We start from the raw sequence: 15,012 nt of genomic DNA, 5'->3' as shown, positions 1-15,012 counted from the left end.
CTCTAAAACGACTCCCTAATGGTCTCATATATATACACATTTCTTAGCCAGAGTAAAGATATTTAAGAACAAAAGAAGCCTTCGGGGCCAGGAAGAAGAACCATGCTCTTGGGAACCAAATCTTGACTTTAAAACTTACTAGCTATTGCAACTCCATTCCCTTACTTAGAAAAATGTGGAATCAAAGAAGACCCTAGACTTGGAGAAGTGTGGGAATGCAGTACCAGGGAAATAAATCTGAGCTGTGACTGGCACAGCAGAAACACCTAGCCATGGGGGTTACCAGGTCGTGAGGGACGCAGATGGGGCGCTGGGTAATGTAGCCCAGGCCGATCTCACTTGCTACGTAGGCTGGAGTGGATGGACCTTGAACAGCCCCTCCTGCCTCCACCTCCCTCCCAAGTACTGGGATCACAGGCATGGGCACCAAACGCTGCTGCTGTCTCAGGACATGAAGACCTTGAATGGATACAGCTTTATGTAGCCCTGTACGATAGTTTCTCTAATGGAAACAAAATCACAGTTTCCAGCATCAGCTGTTCTCGGTGACATTTGGCACAAAGCAGGTCTAACTTTCCCTGTGGTGCACAGAGATCCTTGGAACAAACATAAGGACTGGCTCAGGAGGCAAGAGTGGATCCTGAAAGAAAATGTGTGTGTGTTTAGATACATACATACATACATACATACATACATACATACATACATACTTAGAGACATATATGGGGAGAAAGAGAGAGTGACATATTGGCCTAAAAGTTAAACATATTGTAAGCCTTCTCTGGGGTCCACAGAAGTAAATGAAGAAAGAGGAAGCACCCTGGATCATCATCTAGAATGTTCTCTCCCAGCGATCCTCACTGCCACCTCTTCATCTCCTTTTTCTCCCAGAGTCACTGGGAACCTTCAGTCTATTCTTCTACTTTATTCTTTTGGCCTTGAACTCGGAATGGCACCAAGGGTGACCATGGACAGTTCTGATCCTCCTGCCTCTACCTCGAAAGCGCTGGGATCGCAGGTGTACACCACCACGGCATCTCAACATTGTGCTTTTGATGTTTCCTAATACTTGCACCTTCAATCACATGTTATAACTAACCTCTATTCTAATTCCCTTTACGTTGCTGTAAGAAAACACTCTGACCAAAAGCAACTTGAAAAGGGTGTATTTGTCTTTCAGGTCAGTCCATCATTGAGGGAAGTCGGGGCAGGAACTCAAGGCAGGAACCTGGAGGCAGGAGCTACGGAGCAATGCTGTCTGCTGGCTCGCCTAGCTTCTCTCTATTCAGTCCAGGACACAGTAGGCTGGCCCCTCCCAGAGCCATGGTCAGTCTGGGCACTCCCCCGTAGACAAATCAGCTGAAGATAGTTACTCAGCTAAGACTCCATTTCCAAAGACTCCTAGGCTGTACCAAGTTAACAGCTGCTGTGAAGTAGAATACCTCTTGCTATGCTTGCTTTCATCATCTGCCCTCTACCGCTGGCCGCTCAGGGAACAAAGCTCTTTGATTTTTTTCACTGGTATTTCCTGAGCACTGAGAGAAGCACCCAGCACACAGTAAATACTAAATATTGTTTTGGAGGAATAATTCAGATGCAGACACCGAGGTGAAATGTTAGTAAACAAGTCCAAAACTGGTTTGTTTGCTTGTTTTGTTTTTGCCTTCCAAACCAGACATCTTTCTACTAGATGATATTTCTGACGATAAAGGAGTGGACGTCACCACAGAATGAGTTGTTGTTGAGGAATCCAGATAAAACTGGAAACAGCTGTACCCAGACAAGATAACTGAGCCAGGAAAGTGACAGGGAGAGGCGGGAGGGAACGCATAAATGTGGGTGGCTGTGCCGAGGTTTTTTCAAATTTTTGTTTAAGTCGCCGAGACTGCTGTCAGTTTATCTAGTGAAATAAGATCCGTGATCAATGTGCGGAGACGGGAATTTCAGACCTCATTATATACAAACTGAAGATTATTCCTTTGCTGTCAGCGCGGCATTTGACACGCTGGTGGAGACAAAGGGGAGTCTGTCTCAGGTACCCCTTTGCTTCTGCAAGATGTGGAGCTGTGCGGGCGTGGGTGTTAATTTGTGGTTGGATGTTAAAGTCTGAGCGTGTCCAAGACACGTGACCGGAGAAACGAGCACCTCATTCACAGTTTCGGGTGGAAGTCACTCTGCGTGGAACTTCCCTGTCCCCTCTGGAGACAAAGAAAGGCCCCTGCCTTGTCCCAGGGTCACTTCCACCGGACACTCCTCCTGTTGCTTATTCTCTCGTGCTTACATCTTAGAGCTGTCTCTCTCCACCCCTGCAAATGCTCTCAAGTCTCCCCATGCTAGCAAAGCACAGTGAAACCCTTCCAACCGTCTCTTGAGTCAATTTGCTACTGGCCAGTGCACCCCCAAAATTTGAGGGCTTTAATTACCCGCAAATGGGGGACTTCACTCAGCTAAAAGGGCTACACAGTCCTGCACCGTGTGCTCACAGGGCTGGGTTGGGAAAGCGCCGTTGGTCATTATTGACTGTTCCAAAAACAATGCGTGGAATGATCCAGATCTATAGAGACTAGACAGGCTCACGTGATTTCGCTACAACCTGAAATGCTGCAGACACAGTCAGCCGGTGATGTGGCTGGGTTGTCAAGGATGGTCTCACAAGCAGCGGAGTATCAGCTATGATGACGTGGGTGACTGAGCCATGTTAGTGACCTCAGACTTGTTCACATGGTGGGGGTGGGGGAAGAAAGGGAGGAAAACAGAGAGGGAGTGAAAAGGAGATTGGAAGGGGAAGGGAGAGGAGGGTGAGGAGAAGGACTGAGCAAGAGGGAACCAGGGAACCTGTGTGCCTACCTTCTGCCTCCTTCAGCTTACAAAGGCAACTTATAAAGCTGCCCCAGGGGCTGGGACTCTGCTGCTTGACACAGGAGCTGCAAGGTCACAAAGCCGAGTGTGGATTGGGAGTCAGCAAAGACTCAGAATCAGCTTTGCGACCGACCAGCGGCCAGCGACCAGCGACCAGCGTCCTGTACTCCCTGGACCTTAAACTACTAGTAGGCAGTACTCCCCTGGACCTTATGCTTCCACGCTGCTTCCCTTCAGATCCCAACTGCAGATGGGGCAGTTAGCTGTCTCCGCTTTGTCTGTTTCCTTACCAGGTAGCTATCAATCCTCATCCAAAGTAACCTCATCTCATCCCATCTCTCTGTTTTGACGACATTCCCCTCTTTCAAAACAATAGCTCGAATATTAAAGACATCCAGTGTTCATCTGCAAATTTGACAAGCATGGCCACATGCCTCCCTTTGGGTCCTCCCTCCTACCACCCTGTCCATCCCTCCAGGACTCTTTGGCTGACTGATGCCTTTCTTCTCAAGGCATCACTGACAACGCCGGTGTTCTGATGAATCTGATGGTTCTTCCCTCTCACCCCTTACCGCCCTCTTTCTGCCTAGTGTCTTCTGGAATTTAACTCAGTCAGGTGGACACTGCTCATATCTGTCATTATTCTAACTCATCTTCCCCCTGCCAGATGTTGCCACAGGCTGCTCCTCAAACATATGTCAAAAACAAAGCAGAAGATCTTTTTCCAAAAGAGGGCTCTGTCTTTCTGTTTTCCTTATGCGGTTTTGTGATTCATCCAGCTAGACACTGAAAATCACTTCTTCACTCCAGAGCCCCAAGAGCAAGTCCTGTCAATTATGCATCCTGAATTTCTCAGACTATCCTTGCTGTTGCATGGGTTTTGGTCTCGTCTTCTGTTGCTCATGCCAATACCAGAGCCTTTCTTTGCTCCCCATGGCCCTTTTCTGTAGCCAGAAATCTTTTTGAAACTCATAACCAGCTGTTAGTTTCTGCCCCATGCAGTTCCCCACTCACTTCTGCCAGGATGAAACTAAAATGCTTCTCATCCATGGTCATCTGTGTGTGTGTGTGTGTGTGTGTGTGTGTGTGTGTGTGTAAGAGAGAGAGAGAGAGAGAGAGAGAGAGCTGTCTCATTTAAGAGAGGGGAGAGTTTATATAAAGAAGTAAGACAACAATTTCAACCATAGACCAGGGAATCACTGGGCATGAAGCCGAGGTTTGTTGGCTTTCAGGATACCTTCCTGTCCTCTTTCTGGACCATTGTCCTGTTTTCCCGCCGGCTCTCCTGCTCCACCTCTCATCGTGTTCATCCATGGACATGGTCCGCACAGGCATCTTGATCTAAGTCTACCTAACTTTGATAATAAATATTGGGAAAGAAAACTCTAATTCTGTTCATCATGGATGAAATGCCCAACTGGTTGTGACCATAAAAGGATGAGGAAACATGGACAAATTATGATCATCCGAGATTCCCTCCTGCGAGAGAGGAAGAGTAGCAAACAAGTCTACTGAGTTCTTCCTGTGGCATATGGTGTCTCTAAGCTCAGCTGTCCGCGTTTCTTTTACTGCAATGTATTATCTGCTCCAAGTAAATAGATGTGCTCTCTGTCCCCCAAATGCGTCATGCTTCTCTCTTCCTTTTCCTCTTCTCATTGTTTCTTTTTGGAAACAAAGAGTCCCATCATCCACTCTGGCCTCACTATGTAGCCGAGGACCGTGAAGGTCTGGTCTTCTTCTCTTCACCTCCCCAGTGCCAGGAGTACAGGCACACACAACTGTGCGTGGCTTACTGCATGTAGCACTGCGGCCTGGGGTATACCAGGCAAACAGTCTACTGTCTGAGCTGCATCCTAGCTCCCCTGCGTGTCATCTGTTCCCAACACCTAAAATATGTTGGCACTTCCCACAGATTGCCTGTTTGCTTGTTTTAGACAGGGTCTCATCAGTTAGCCCAGAGTGGCCTGAAACTTGGGTTCCAGTTCAAGTTTCCTTCCTCATCCCTCCCCCTCCCCCAGAATCTGGGATTCCAAATGTGGACCACCATGGCCACATCCCCCCCCCCCCCGCTCTTTGCTACCCAGCTTGAATGTCACCTCCTCTGTGAAGGCTGCCTATCCCTCACTAGCTGCTGTCCTGGAATGTTTGGCACTTCACATAGTTCTATCACATCTGTATCGCTTTCCTTTGCTAGGTTACACATATTTATTTATAGGAACTGAAGCAGAGTCCATGGAGGAGTGCTCCTTACTGCCTTGCTCCCTGTGGCTTGTTCAATCTGCTCTCTGATAACTCAGGACCATCAGCCCAGGGATGCCCCGTCCACCATAGCCTGCTTCCCCACCAACCATGGATCAAGAAAACACCGCAAAGACTTGCCTGCCAGAAATCTGATGGAGGCGTTTTTCTCAACTGAGGCTCCTGCTTCCCAGGTGACCCTACCTTGTGTCAATTTGGCAGAACAACAACCACACACAAACTAGCCAGCACACCGGGGATCGAATCTAGAGCCTTGTGAGTTCTGGACAAATACTGCTCCACTGAGCTGTACCCCAGCTCTAAGATGTGGGGTCATGTGTGACACAAGCTTGTTCCCCACATGCTAATTTTCATAAGCTTCCAACTTTAAAATCCTGCTTTCTTTGTAGCTTTGGAGTCCATCCTGGAACTACCTGTTGTAGACCAGGCTGGTCTTAAATTTACAGAGATCCACCTGCCTCTGCCTCCCAAGTGCTGGGATTAAAGGCGTGTGCCACCACCGCCCAGTTTAAGTGACATTTTCTATGACCAAATCTCCCACAATACTTGGCAAGGATCCTGTCTCAAGCCTTCGTTGTTCAATGCACTGCACCACAGCGGGTAGAGAGATCAGAGGACCCAGCCACTGGGAAGTCAGAGGGGGTGGGAGTGGAAGGCAGGCCGTGGGTCATTGCAAAAGGCCTAAAGCCTAGTGCTGATGTTTCCAAGGTATTGTGGAAAGGACAACATTTGTTGCCAGACTTTAAGTTCCAGTCAAGGGTGGTGATATTGGGCAACTTACTCTACATTTATTGATTGATGGCATGTGCGTGTGTCTGTGTGTGTGTCTGTGTGTGTCTGTGTGTGAATGTCTCTGTGTGTCTGTGTGTCTCTGTGTCTGTGTGTCTGTGTATGTGTGTGTCTGTGTGTGTGTCTGTGTGTGTGTCTGTGTGTGTCTGTGTGTGAATGTGTCTGTGTGTCTGTGTGTGTGTGTCTGTGTGTCTCTGTGTGTGTGTGTGTGTCTGTTTGTGAATGTCTCTGTGTGTCTGTGTGTCTGTGTGTGTGTGTCTGTGTGTCTGTGTGTGTGTATGTGTGTCTGTGTGTGTGTGTATGTGTGTCTGTGTGTGTGTGTGTGTGTCTGTGTGTGTCTGTGTGTGAATGTGTCTGTGTGTCTGTGTGTGTCTGTGTGTGTGTGTGTATGTGTGTCTCTGTGTGTGTCTGTGTGTGTGTGTCTGTGTGTGTCTGTTTGTGAATGTCTCTGCGTGTCTGTGTCTCTGTGTGTGTCTGTGTGTGTGTGTGTGTCTCTCTGTGTGTGTGTGTGTCTCTGTGTGTGTGTGTGTGTGTGTCTGTGTGTGTGTGTGTTTACTCCTATGCAACAATGTGTACATGGAGGTTAGACTGCAACTTGAGGTTGGTTCTCTCCTTCCGATGTGGGTCCCTGGATTAGACTCAGGTTATAGAGAATAATAGTAAGCACCGTTAATCACTGAGCCACCTCAGTGCCCCAGGTCACTCTCCTTTCTGAGTCCTTTCCTTTGTTTGTGTCAAGGAGCCACAGAGTTCTTCCCTGTGAGGCACACAGTTGGCGCTATCTGAAAAGTAACCACAAATGTCAATTTCCCATGTGAGCGCCACTCTACAGCAAGGCTTCTTTCTGTAAGGTGAAAAGGAGAATTTAAAAACCTTTAAAAGTAGCCACGCCTGGTAGCACACGCCTTTAATCCAGCACTATCAGTGACCAGCGAATGTTCAGAGGAGACATCTGGCCCTGGCTAAAAAGCATGGACGTCAAAATGGACAGCTCGATCTTTGATCTTGACGCTGGAGCTTGTCTTAGTAGGCAGTTCCCTCTTCAATGACACCAATTCCTTAGGGGATCTGGAGCCAAGAATCACCCAGGACTTATTTGGGGGACAGGATGCGAGTCTGTTGTAATCTGAATGTGAAATGCCCCTCACGTGTTTGAACATGTGGTCCTGAGCTGAGGAACCCTTAGGAGCTGATGCCTCAGTAGGAGAGGGGAGTCACTTGGGGGTGACTGCTGATTTGATGTCACCAGCTTCCTAACACCCCTGCTTTTCTGTTTTCCACTTCATGATAAACTGTGTTCCCTAAAAGTGTGGAAACAAATGATCTTTTCCTCCTTTGCATTGCTGCTTCTCAGACATTTGGTAATGGTGATGAGGAAAGTAAAAAACAGAGCAGCCTTTCTTAGAAATGCCATGGAGAAAACACCAAGTGTAGGACTCACAAGTGTGTCTGAGAAAGGCTCAAGGACAGCACGTATTCAGCCAGCAGTGAGAAACCTTGTGAAGAGACACAGCAGGATAGAACCTGGGCAAATTACTCCACCTTCCTTTTACTGGGGCTCCCAGTAAACTGGAGAATAGAACCAACACCAGCAGCTCCGTGGGGCTGAGGGGCTGGGTGGAGAGTGCTCCCGAGGAGCTCGGTACAGGGCACAGCGCATGAAAAGTCCATGCTAGACACCCTCACACTCATCCTGAAAACAAGGCAAGGGTCCTCGCCAACTGTGGGAACAGGTACCAGTTCATGCAACCCCGGCAGATATAGCATGAAGAAGTCCTTGCCAATGCAGTCAGGCAGTCACATGACAGATTTGCATATACTTGTTCTTTCCAGTTGTTAGGCGAAATTACACAATAAATGCTTGAAAGAGATTCTGAAGAAAATTAGAACAGAGACCAACATTTCCCTCATGTTAATGTCACGTGACCTCACAGCATCCCTCACGTCGATGCCACATGACCTCACAGCATCCCTCACGTCGATGCCACGTGACCTCACAGCGTCCCTCACGTCGATGCCACGTGACCTCACAGTGTCCCTCATGTTGATGCCACGTGACCTCACAGCATCCCTCACGTCGATGCCACGTGACCTCACAGCATCCCTCATGTTGATGCCACGTGACCTCACAGCGTCCCTCACGTCGATGCCACATGACCTCACAGTGTCCCTCATGTTGATGCCACGTGACCTCACAGCGTCCCTCATGTCGATGCCACGTGACCTCACAGCCACCACAGCCATTTGGTTGTACTAGGAAGACAATGCCCAGAGAGCCTCATTAAAACTTTTCTAACAATAGCTCTACCACCCACGACAAACCATTTTCTTCTCCTTTCCTGTGAAGTTCCCCACTGTTCCTCAGAGTGGAAACCTTCAAATAAACTACACTAAAGTCTAATTAACAGCCATGCTGCCTCAGTTTCCCGCTCTGCTGCACACCTCAGTGAGATCTCGCTGTGCTGAGAATCCACCAGATGAGAGTACCCATCCTTATATAACTTCTGTTTGTTTATTCTGCCTTCTTCCTTCCTCAGAGGTAGCCAGCTGATGCTTTCCAGAACACAGAATTTGTTTGAAATCCATCTAGCTCCCTCCCGGTATCCTTTTAATGTGAGGTGTTTGAATGTGGCTCCATCCGTGAAACCAAAGGATAAATATCTATTTCCAAAGTAAATTGCAATCATTTGGTCTAGAGGTCCTAATCTTAGAAAAACTAAGGGAGGGTGATCTAGGGACCATGTACCCAGGTAGTGACCTCATTGATTTAAAGGACTCCTCTTCTAAATGCTGGTTAATTGTCATAAGCCTTCTGTGTTGTGACATATTGCATTCTCATCTTCCCACTGATGAGCAGGGCCCAGCAAAGCCCCTGCACAGTGGATGGTGTTGACTCCAGCACACCTGAAAACAGCACAATCCCTGAGCATGCAGTCCCTCTCCGGGGCACCTGTGAAAAAACCCAGAGCCTGCATGGCTGTCTGTTAGCTCTGGCTTTGATATCAGACCTGCCCTCTAGCAGCTTTGTGTAGAGCAAATCCTCTTTCTGGATGCATTTTTGGTATGAGAATACGTATTAGCAGTGAGTACCATTCTAATGAGGCATCAAAAAAAAAAACAGGGTCTCATTGATAATATCAGAACCAGCAACAGTGACCCTGAGCAGAGAGCCTGGCAGTTGCATTTTGTTAGCCCCAGTTAGGATGTTAAGCAGATTTCCGGACTTGATTGACAGAACCCTTTCGACACAAACCCTGGACAACTATTAGGAGAAGAGAGTCCCACAGAGGCATCTGCCTGTCACGGTTTAATACAGACACTCACCCGGTCAGCAGCATGCTGAGCTCACAGCATTTGCACAGTGAGGAGAGATGTAGTCCCAGTGTCGTGTCCACAGTCAATGGTGGCACACCCTGACAATATTTAAGACAAAATCAGACCAAGGAAAATATCCTCGAGATAGATGTCTGAGGGACAAACTCCTGGATACTTTTTTAAGAAACACTCACTCCAATTCTTTCAATATGAGGAAGGGGAAAAAGAGGAAGAGGAGACAGAGAAGGAAGCATGACTGGGGCAGGAGGCTGATGGAATGGATAAAAGCAGGCTCCAGGGCAAGCTCGTTACCTTTCTTTTCTTCAGCCCGCTGCCCCATTGTTGCAAATCTTCTAAATACAAGGGAGGTGGTCTTTCCCCTCAGCTGTTCAATTAATGTTCTATATTAGAAAATGCATTCCTTGACCGTCTACATCCTCCTCCTTTACCACCCCACCCCTACCTCCTTCTTCTAAAGATGTCTTTATTTCTATTTTATGTACATGAGTGTTTTACTTTGCATGTATGCCTGTGTACCACTTGCAGGCCTGGTGCCAGCAAAGGCCAAAACGGGAGGTCATATCTGCTGGACTTGGAGTTACAGATGGTTGTGAGCTGCCACGAATGGTCGAAGAACTCAGAGCCAGGTCCTCTGGAGGAGTAGCCAGTTCTCTTCATTGCTGAGCCACCTCTGAAGCCCCGCTCTGCACCCTTCTTATTTCATGCAAAATAGCATTAGTTCTGATGAGTAAAAATCCCCAATATATAAACACCAGCCACAAACTGCTACTGCATTCAAAAAGTTATGCCAATCCATGGCAAAACTGGCTAACTCCCTGTGCCAACCATCTTCTAAGTGCGTCAGATGGTGGCTCCTGGCTTCTGAATTCATGAACACAGACTAGAGTGGGCGTTACAGGAGTACCTTTCCAGGAAATCAACATACAATCTATTTTTCTGTTTTTAACACTATATTGAATCAATAACACGTAGATGTAATATGTGTTTGTTGCAAGTAGAGCATGTGAATGGTGTTTAAAACTAATTTTACAATTTAGTTATATGGACTGCAAATAAAAATGCTTTCAGGGTGGTGGTGGCGCACACTGCTAATCCCAACACTCTAGAGGCAGAGGCAAGAAGATCTCTGAGTTCAAGGCTAGCCTGGTCTACGAGCGAGTTCTGGGACAGCCAGGGCTACACAGAGAAACCTTGTCTCAGAAAAAAAAGTAAAAAAATGCTTTCAGATAATGAACGCTGTGCTGGAAACTGCTTTCTGCCCTTCAGCAATAAGCTGTGAATATCTTCCCATGTCCTAATGCAGATCTAGGGATCTATGGCACACGTTAGAGCTACACATTATTTTCACATCATGGTTACTTTGACATATTCTTCTGATGAACATTAGGTTCTCTGTCTCCCTTTTAAAATAATAGCATAATCACATCATACATATCAATGAACCTTAACCCCCAATATGACAAAAGACCAGCAGAGAATTTTTAAGGTATGGGTTAAAGGATGCGAGCCCCACATCTAGAGACCCTGCTCAGTCAGGGAGGCAGACCAGACCTGTTTGGTGACAGTGGTGACTCTGGAAACTCACTACTTTGGGAAAGCTGCATCTCGCGGAGTTTTCTGCACATTCCCGTTGGACAAGGGCTAGCTATGCACTTCAGCAGCCTGCCTTATTTACAGCTTCCATTTTGTTTTGTTTTTAGTTTAGAAATATAAGCTTGGGAACTGTAGGAAGGTAAGTGTTCTAAGGACCGACATATGCTTCTGAAGTTCACAGATAAGCAAGGGAAATCTGCTCAGGAGCCTTCAGAATCAGTCCCTCAGGCAGCCACTGAGACATAAACCTCCCCAAGAAGTCCACTGACCCTTATACTAGAGAGCCTGGCCGTAGAGGTGGAGAAGGGGCTGGGGAGAACACACAAGCTCTGCATGCAGCTTGGAAAAGTTGGTTCCTTGAGGGGAGGAGAGGGGCCTGTGGCTGTCATCTGCACAGAAAATGGCTACCACTATGGGGCACCAGATGAGGAAGCCATGTTTCCAAGGTCTTCTCCAATAACATGTTCATTTGATAAGAATTCTCCTTCTGCTCCAGGTTTTCCAGGACTTTGAGAAGAGAGAGTGAGGCTGGGTGTGGGTAGTACCTCAGTTGGTAGGGCGTTTGCCCACCATGCAGGAGGTGCTAGGTTTGAGCCTCAATTACTTTATAAACCGAGCAAGCTGTACACACCTGCAATCCTAGCAGCTAGGAGGAAGGGGAAATTAAAGATCATCCCCACATCCCTAGTGAGTTTGAGACCACCCTAGGTGATACATGAGATCATCTCAGAAGAGAAAACATGACAAGAATATAAGTATTTCTCCATCTCCAAGATCTGCACAGGCATGCTTACATAGAGCACAGGCTAGCCCAACAAATAAAGTCGACACAGACTGCCCTGTTTACAATCGCCAAATTCCAAAACTAAGAACGTCACTAAAGAAGGAACAAGTAGGACTTTTCTAAAGGAAACATGGCTTCTTTATTTTGGTAAACATCATTGAAGTATGATATGCATGTACAGAAAACTGTACAAATGTAAATTTACAAAGTCAGTCAGTTCCCAGCGTAGCTTCTGGAGCCCACAAGTGTCCGCAGCGAGTTGGCGGGGATCTGACCACTACTCCTTGTACTTAACTGACAGCTCCAGAGGCTCCCTAGTGCAGCACAGAGATTAGCAGTGCCATTGTAAAGGGCTGCGTTCAGATAAGATTGTCTCTACTTACCAGCCGCTCTGTCTTCATGACATGTCCTTGTGTGTCCTCTCCGGGGCTCTCTCTCTCTCCTCTCACACCTGGATGCTGGATTCCATTCCTGTTCCCAGTTGTGATCTGTGAGTCCCCCCCTTAAATAAAACAACCCTTGTTGTACCCTATTCGGAGCTAGTGTGGGATTATTTTATTCTCGTCCCCCTTCATCTGGGGTATTCCCCTTTGCTCAGTTACTTCTATGTCCATGAGTAAGTCACTCATTACCTGTTAGGAAAAGTAAGCAAGATCACAAGTACCAAGCCTTGGCATATAACAGGTGTGCTGCACACACTTATTCTTTTTCCTTCAGACTAAATCTTGATTGTCCTTTAGATTTAGCCAGGACAATATACCACAAATATATTTTTGATGGTAACTATTTAAGCTGCTAACTAGTGACGTTATAATGATTTGGAAACTGGTTTGTGATGCAAGAATATTTGCATCTGTTCACAGCATTTTTCAGGGTCAAGAGAAGCCACCTGTCTTCCTGTGTGGACTGGAACGGCTTCCTGTTCCTCACAGATCTGCCATGCTGGTTTGGTTCTTCATTTATCAACGACTCCCATCATGAAGCCATTGTCAACTCAGCTTCCTGCGATAGTTCAAAATGCTCAAAATGATCATTTCCAATAAGAATGCAAAGAACCCCAACGCCCGTGCTTCTCCAGACATTGCCGCTTCACTGATGGCTGCTGTGCCCACCCATTTGGCCTTTTCGGTTAGACAGGGGCACGGTTTCAGAACAACCATGTCATTTCTGTGTTTCCACCGGGCTCCGTCTTAAAAGCTCTGACAGATTGCTAATGAGCCGATGTTGGAATTACAGGGAACTCTGTTATCGTGTGTCCGTTCACAGTTTCCTCACCAGCCCATCTGTCCTTGCAACACAACCGCCATGGAGCATGCAGGCTGGGACAGTTTCTCCATTTACACCTTTGCCTGCAGAGGCTGCTGGAAAGCCTGTCCCTAATTAAAGATCCTAACAAACATCGCCGGTGCTGTTAGTAAACTGCTCTCTTTTGTCAGGGAGGGGGCTGTTTGCCAGCAGTTTGGAGATTTAGATATTTAATGTGTGGTTCTGTAGCCCAGCAAAATATTTGTGTTTTCAGAAGAATTCAATTAGGACGTTGTGCATGTAGCTACCTCTGCACCGTAAATACACATGGCACGCATGCTATCAAAACCTGTGGAGTTATTTAGACTCGTAACAAAGAAACATGGTTTACTCTATGGACAGACAGATGTATTAAGATGTACTTGAATGATTGGAACTATAATAAACACAAAATGACCAGATTGAGATCATGGCTCACATTATTTTGAATAAGGTAAAGTCTCTGCCTCCTGAAACGTGTGTGTCATTAATGTGCACTGAAAAGGACTCTGAGTTCCCTGGCAGAAGGGGTCAGTCAAGAGGATAAACGGTCCCTTGCTCTAAAGGTGTAACCATCAGAACCAGTGTGGGGTGAATGGCAGGACTGGGGACCTGGGTCTGCGCCTTCCACACACCCTTTCTCATCCTAATATGGAATTTGAAGGCCACCCCCTCTCCGCTACACCACAGAGAGATCAGAGCGAGGGAGAGAGATGGCTTGCCTGAGCGCTCCTGGCCCTTAGTCTTAGAAATGGGCTCATCTGCAGAAAACCCCACGGTGAGCACAGGGTGGTAGGGGAGCTCTGGTAAGAAGCCACAGAGTTTGCCAGACCAGTGTGACCCCTCAGCAGTACTGAGAGCCTCAAGCCGTCATTGTCAAGTCGGGAACAACAGCTCTCAGAGTCCATCACCTCGGAAATCAGAAGGGAGCTCTGAACGCTGCTTTCAAGTTCCGGCCAATGGTCAGCAAGGCAGGGATTGGTGATGCGCATTTTTCCACATGGAAACCTGGCAGCTGCTCACTGCTCTGATGGTTCAGTGTAGGCTGACGTCATCATTTAATTAAATACTGGCAGATCTGAGGAATACTGCCCAAACCACGAGGCAAGGTCCTGGCTCTAAATGCGTCTGCACATTCAACAGCCAGCGTGATTCAACCAAACCATGTATTCTAGCGGATACCACAGGAAGCCAGGGCTAATTGCCATGTGATTGCCATGGTTTCAGAGGAGTTCAGAGGCCAGAGACTGAGAGAGAGGGAAAAGAATATCTTCCAGAGCGGGCAGGGCTAGTGAGGAGATGGCTCAGCTGGTAAAGGTGCTTGTCACCCAGACTTATAACCTGACTTCAGTCCTTGGAATCCACACGGCGGAAACAGAAAACTGACTCCCAAAAGTTGTCCTCTGACCTCCACATGTATGTTGTATGATGTGTGCATGTAAAAAATTTCTTTCATCTTTTTTTCCTTTTTCTTTTTTGGTATGCAGGGTTTCTCTGTGTACCCCTGGGTGTCTTGGAACTTGCTCTATAGACTAGGCTGGTCTCAAAACTCAGGGATCCACCTGTCTTTCCCTTCAGAGTGCTGGGATTAAGGTATAAACCACCATGCCAGGCAGGAAAAAACTTTAATTGTTCAAATGTGTAGGGTGTGGTGGCACAGAGAAGAGATGCTGAAGCTGGGGGGACACAGGAAGAGATGAGGAATGTCTGCGGGGGCCCGCAGCAGGGGGTCCAGGGCAGAAGCTACCAGGACAGAGAGGAGAAAGACTTCCATGCCTCTCTGGAGGTGATACAAAGCTCTACTTTGCTTCTGTTGTTGGCAATTCAGTTTAATTTTCTCATTTTAAAATAGGCTTTTAGAGTCATCCTGAGGTCACAGAAAAATTAAGAAGAAAGCACAGAGAATTCTCTCATGCTCCTCACAGCTTGAATATCTCCCAAGAGCCTGACAGGTCCATTACGATTGAACCTGTAACATGGCAATGATACATTGTTACCACCTGTGTAGGGCAGGCATTCCGAGTTTTCATAGAGGCATAGTGACATGGACCCACCCTTCTGGTGTCAAGTGGAAGAGTTTCACAGCCCTGAAATCCCCCTGCTCCCCT

The sequence above is a fragment of the Microtus pennsylvanicus genome, chromosome 12 (assembly GCF_037038515.1).
Source record: "Microtus pennsylvanicus isolate mMicPen1 chromosome 12, mMicPen1.hap1, whole genome shotgun sequence".
NCBI lineage: Eukaryota > Metazoa > Chordata > Mammalia > Rodentia > Cricetidae > Microtus > Microtus pennsylvanicus.
The sequence above is the reverse complement of the archived record's forward strand: the minus strand, read 5'-3'. Positions refer to the sequence as shown.